Source organism: Meriones unguiculatus, chromosome 4 (assembly GCF_030254825.1).
Source record: "Meriones unguiculatus strain TT.TT164.6M chromosome 4, Bangor_MerUng_6.1, whole genome shotgun sequence".
NCBI lineage: Eukaryota > Metazoa > Chordata > Mammalia > Rodentia > Muridae > Meriones > Meriones unguiculatus.
This window is the reverse complement of record NC_083352.1, coordinates 6959854-6966028: the sequence shown is the minus strand read 5'-3', so window position 1 is coordinate 6966028 and position 6175 is coordinate 6959854. Positions and strand designations below refer to the sequence as shown.

At 45.2% G+C, this 6175-nt stretch overlaps 1 long non-coding RNA gene and 1 pseudogene across 1 annotated transcript; one reads left to right on the top strand and one right to left on the bottom strand.

Annotated features, from left to right (window-relative positions):
- Positions 1–472: 472 nt before the first annotated feature.
- Positions 473–4282, bottom strand: LOC132653580 (uncharacterized). Its single transcript, XR_009591289.1, has 2 exons — positions 4187–4282; positions 473–3239 (listed from the first exon to the last, which is right to left on the bottom strand). It is a non-coding gene; the product is annotated as an uncharacterized LOC132653580 (long non-coding RNA).
- A 306-nt stretch (positions 4283–4588) lies between these two features.
- Positions 4589–5192, top strand: LOC110556546 (high mobility group protein B1-like; annotated as a pseudogene).
- Positions 5193–6175: the final 983 nt, after the last annotated feature.

Sequence of the window (6175 nt, the reverse complement as noted above, 5' to 3'; positions counted from 1 at the left end):
TGGGCTAAATAGAAAGTCTGAGATGAGCCTGGGCTATCCATGAGACCCTTCCTTGATGGTAATTGCTTAAAGGTGAGAACACCCTCTGTGTTCTTTATGCTGCTGTGCATGCCCACGCCCATGCCTCTTCAAGGACCATGCATCTCAAGTGTGTGCCTACGTGTGGCACTGTGGGGTCATATGATAGCTAGCCATTTGCAGGGAGCTTGGTTCTATGGCTTTGATCTATTATGTTTATAAAGAGCAGCTGTAGAAAGAGAGAGCAAAGGCAAAAAGAGAGACAGAAATCCAGACTGGCCTTATGTGGGACTGTATTTATTCACAGCAAGGGAGCATTTTTCACCCACACATGCAGATGGCTAAAATGTCTACATCTTAGACATTTTAAATCTGGGTGCATTGAAGAGGGTGTGGTCCTCTGGCGAGGTAGCAGGGGCAGGGTCATAATATACCGAGCTGTTGCTGTCCTTAGTCCTGACATGACTTGGAAAGTGGTTATACTGAAGGGCTAAAAGCAGACTACAGAGTAAAACTGAGAGGTTTCTCAGGAAGGTTGGGGGGTAGTGAGGAACAGAGGAGGAAGAAAGTGGACATAGAGTTGATTCGGGGTGACGGTGACTGGTCCCATTGCCAGAACTGTTGCCCCAAAATGAGCTGGCAGAAGTGGTAGGTGGCTACAGAGCATCAGAGGAAGGGGACAGGAGAGAGACAACAGAAGACTGACGTAAGGAACTGCATCTGGCCGGGAGGAAAGGGGTGAAGGTTAGGTAGAGTTTCTCCATAGCATCTAAAAAAGGTCTTTCTGCAGACGTATCAGAAATACACGTTGTAGGGTGAGAGTCATCGGGAGAGTAGTGTGGAGTGTTTTGTTTGGGTATAAAGTGAAGTTCAGTAAGTAAAACATGTAAAAGACAGGGGGAAGCATAGGTATGAGGATGGTAAGGAGGGAAAGTGATCAAGGGGAGGAGCCAGTTTGGAAGGGGACCAGAAGGAAGTTTTGTCTGGTCCCTGCATCTGGTGTGGAAGCAGCATTGCTGGAGGAGCTCAGCTCCCCTCCTTGGCAGCAGCCAACAGCCAGATCTAGTTCTCTCATACCATGGAGTACTGCAGCAGTCAAGGGGCTGAGCAGGCCTTACCGGGCGCTGAGCTGAGCTGGCGAGACAGAGGTTAACTGATGCAAAGAAGGCTCCAGTCCACCTGTTTATATTCTCAGGCTCAAATACGATGTTCAAAGTGGCAGGAAGAGGGGTAAGTTAGATGGCCCATGGCCCATTAGTCCCTTCTTGAAGGTCCCCTTGGGGGTGTCAATCTCTTGGTAATTGCTTCAAGGCCATCGTAAGTAAGGGTGACAAGGAGGTCAGCACTCAGAATGTCTCAGAAAAGGGTCCATCCAAAGAGGCCACAATAAAACTTAAGAGTTGGCAAAAGATCCCAAACATAAGACAGGAGGTGATAACTGTACAACAAAGTTACATGAAGAAAACTTTTACATCGAGATTAACATAAGTCAATATAACATGAGGTTAAGCACAGAGTTCACATATGGTTACACTCAAATGGACAACTGGTTGGACCATATACCAGAGCTTGATCTGATGCATGCCAAGCGTGCCGTTGTGCACTGGTATGTGGGTGAGGGCATGGAAGAGGGAGAGTTCTCTGAGGCCCGTGAGGACATGGCTGCCCTGGAGAAGGATTATGAGGAAGTAGGGGCAGATGGTGCAGGAGGAGATGATGAGGGTGAAGAATGTTAGCCCAAGTGCTGTACTTTCACACTTCTGTTGTCTTCTGTTTGTTCCACACTAGCAATAAAGGTGTTTCCATTTTAAGTGGGAAAAAAAGAAATAATTTGATAAGGTTGATTTTGTGATTAGGACCTTAAATAGCCATATCTAGGACTTGAAAACATGATGATACATATTTTGTCGACATCATATTGTTATGCCTATGTTTCAGGGTTATGTAGTAAATATGTCTTATTTCATCTGGATACATAGATAATTGAATTCTAAGTTGTAGTCCCCAAAAAGAAACGATCTTTAATTTTCATTTTGAAATACACTCCTAGAGATGGCGGCTTTCTTTCTTTCTCCTCAGTGGGTATCTCTCTCTAATACTCCATGATATCCTAACTACCCAAGTCAGTGACAGCCACATCAGCAGTAAACGATTCACTTCACAAAGTTTTCTAAAATTAACCGTATTGACAGAACCTTTTAAAAATCTCCACATTCTCATTTCCTATACTCAGCCAACAGATGAAAGATGAGAGCAGTCAGTCATGACAAATCTGTAATAAATAACTCACACCATAGGCTGAATTAATAAAGAAGGCTAAAGCCAGCTCTTTACACCTTCTGCAGAAGGATAAATCTCTAGGTCACCACATATTGACAGCAGTAAGCATGTTTCTTAACATCATTCTATTTAAAAAAAAAATAGTTTGGCTGTTAAGAGACATAATTCGTAAAGTAAGATAACCAAATTAAATGAGCTTTTGGCCTTTGGAATTTCCTAGGAAACATCCACACGCATCAGAGCCAAAGTCCTTGTCCTCCTTGTAGGCTTCAAGGTGAGAGTGCAGGTGCTGGCCCCAGAGCTTTCTATCTCTGCAGAGAGTAGATCTTCTCCAAGTGCCACAGGTGAGCCCAGGCTGGAGAGAATCTCCTCCACCTAAGTCTTCTCCTCCTGAAGAACCCAGAAGCTTGGCATATCACCTAATAGAATCACTTGTTGACTCTACAGATACAAAACCATTGTCACAGACACTGCTTGGTTATTCTGAATAACTTCCCAACGCTGTGAGTTTGGTGACAGGGTGCCCGGCATCTTCCTTTAATGATGGAACATGGTGGTTCGGGCACAGACCTGAAATTAGCTTTTGCTAAGAGGAAGAACTGAGTGCCAGCGTAAAGGGCATGACCCAGCTGACCTAGCATGCAGGTCACATACCAGTCGGGTGGTTGGCCTGTGTTCCCCTGTTCATAGTCAACGTGGGAGACACTGAGGGAAGAGTAACTACTATTTGCCTCAGCTGCTTGAGACTTTTAGGATGTGGGTGCAGACTATGAGATCCTCCATCTGGCAAGAGAATCCATGCCCTCGTCATATAATTCATCTTTGGATAGGAGAACTTTTCTGGTTTGGGTTACATGGCCAAGCCCACATGGCCAAGCCTACACGGCTGGGGGCAGAAACAGCAGGCTTCTGCTAGGTCTTCCTTTCTGTGCGTCTTCATCCTGTAATGAGGTTAGGATATAACTTATTCTGGTGTAATGGTGCTTTTATCCAAGGTTGCTACATGAGCCTTCCATGAAAGCCTATTATAAATTTAATCCATTTTACTGAAGCATTTAATTTTCATAACCAATTTTTTTAAATATACCTGATTTATAATATTATTTTACATTAAACAAACTTTGAGCTTATTTTGTTCCTGTTAAAGTTTGAGCCTTAAAAAGGTTTAAATTCTATAAAAATTAAAGATCCTTTAGTAGCAAACCAAAATTTAAATCATAAATACAGTCAACAGAGAGACTGAAAAATTCATTTTCCTGACCCTTTTATAATGTGCTTTTTTTTTTTTATGGCTCAGTTTTGAAACATCTTGGAAGCCTACTGTAAACTCCTTAGTTTAAAAGGGGAAAATGTATTGCTGATAATGATGAACAGAGGGCTCAGTGGGCCTAGTTGTTTGTGGGTTTAGTTGATTTCTTCTGTATGGTCACCTTAACCAATATGGTGGTGAAGTCACATGGCATGTCCTTTATTTATCCTTAGTAAAGATGGTGACTGAGTAACATAGCTGCCAAGATGGCTGTTATGTTTCCCAGGGTGAGCCGAGGTCATGGGCCACTCAGGCACATACCCTTTTCCTAAACAGAAGTTGAATCACGGTTACAGACATAGTATGCTGTAGCAAATTAAGATTATCTGTACATCCTTTTTAAATCACACTCAATGAACTTCCAAAGCCTGAAATACAGAAAGTTAAAGTTTCAACAAAAGCTTTGAAAAGAGAGTAAACAAAACCAAGAAAAACGGGCAGAAAAACTGAGCTAAACGCTTTGCCCTTTGTAAGCTCTGCGGGAAGCAGTTACTTCTCAGAGGTTCTCAAGTGCAAAGCGGCTTTTCCTGAGCTGTTCTGTTCTTCCCTCTTTTCCCCTGTTAGAGTCAGCTAACTCACCTGACCCAGGAAGGAGTCTTTGGAGGAAACTTTTAAACAAGCAAGCTTTGGTCTGGAGCAGATGGGCCAAAATCCAACTCCAGCACTAGCCTTTTCTGTAGAATAGAACAGCAAGGAAAATTTTTCAATATCATCCAAAAGACACTGGCATCTCTGTAAGACTGAACCCAGAGATCTACACATCCAAAGGAGTTTGTTTGGGTCAGTGGAGGGGAGCAGACGGCATGGAATACTTTTACCTCTTAGCTGTTAAGGACACAAACGGGAGGATAGAGTGAGGAGGCTGCCTGCGTCTGGCTTCTGCTCTCCCAGTATCTTGAACTCCACAGAGGCAGTGTCAGAGCAAGCGCCAGCTGGGTGGGCACTGAGTGACGCTACCTCACAGAGTAAAAGCAACTAAACATGGGCAAAGGCGAGAGCCTTAGAAGCCGGGAGATAACGTCTTCCTACGTATTCTTTGTGCAGACTTGCCGGGAGGAGCGCAAGAAGGAATGCCAGGTGCTTCTGCCGACTCGTTGGAGCTCTGTAAGACGTGCTCAGGGAGAAGGAGGACCATGTCTGCTAAGGAAAAGGGGGAAGTTTGAAGATATGGCTGGCAAGGCTCATTATGAGAGAGACACGAAAGCCTACATTTCCCCAAGATCCCACTGAAAGAGGAGACCAAAAAGAAGTTCAAGGACTCCAATGCACCCAAGAGGCCTCCTTCAGCTTCTTCCCTTCTTCTTGTTCCATTCTGAGTATCACCCCAAGTCAAAGGTCATCATCCTGGCTTATCCGATGGTGATGTTGCAAAGACACTGGGAGTGGTGTGGAACAGAGCCCCTGCAGACAAGCAGCCGTATGGAAAGAAGGCTGCCGAGCCCAAGGAAAAATATGAAAAGGATATCCCTGCCGACAGAGCTAAGGGAAAACCTTAGGCAGCAAAAAAGAGGGTGAAAGAAGCAAGAAAAAGAAGGAAGAGGAGGAGGATGAAGAAGTGGAGGAAGAGGAAGAAGATGATGACTAAGCTGGTTCTATTTTTTTTCTTGTCTATAAAGCTTTTAACACACACACCCATATAAAACTCATTCTCTTTAAATTAAAAAAAAAAGTGAAATGGGAAAAAAGATACAAGCAGGATTTCCCAGGTTTGGAGAGGCAGAACAGAGTTCTATGAAGATGCAAGTTTGGAGGCGCAGTAGAAATGGAGAGAGTAAAGTGAACTGTGAGTTTTAGGAGGCGGGGGTCTTGAACCACACTGCCATTCTGTGTTATGTAGTTCCCTAAATCTTTCTAGGGATTAGAAATCAAAAGTTCCAGATTCAGGGCAGCAGTGGCCATCTATCCTCGATGGACGCTGAGGCCAGGTTTGCTGTGAAAGGCAAGGAGGGTCATCAACTTTGGTTCTCCTAAACTTGGGCTCCTTTGAGCTAGCTCTCACCCAGGCCAAAGGAGGGCCCTCTGGTACATAGATCTGGAATCCATAGCTGGACTGGGACCAAGGTACAGACAGGGTCACTGCAGTTGTGTGGAGTGTGCTCTGGAAGTGACATACACGCTCCTGGAACATTAGGACCATCCCCAACCTATACAGTTCCGGGCCTAAGGAGCCACAGGGCTAGTAGGAGGCCGGCAGAGCTCTCGGCTGAACGAAGTGGTCTCCCAGCCAGGAAGAGTCTCCAGTGCCTTCAACCAAGGGGGCTTTGGGAAAAACCCCAGTGACCTAAGCTCCAGTGAGCCCAGAACCTAACTAGGGCACTGCTGTTCTAGGTTGAACAGATTCCCTGCCCTGGCGTTTTTCTATGTTGCCTGAAGGTTGTGGTTGAATGCGGCGTGGCCTCTCACCTGGGTCAGACTATATCAGGGCAGTAGGGTGAGCGCGAAGGGCAGAGACAGAGAGCGAAAAGAAAGGCTGTCTGAGAGAACTGGGTGGCTCTGCCGGGCCAGGGAGCCTATGAGGGCCAGGGAGGTTGGTGGGTGGGTAGCCTTGCTCCACTAGTAGGCTCAGAT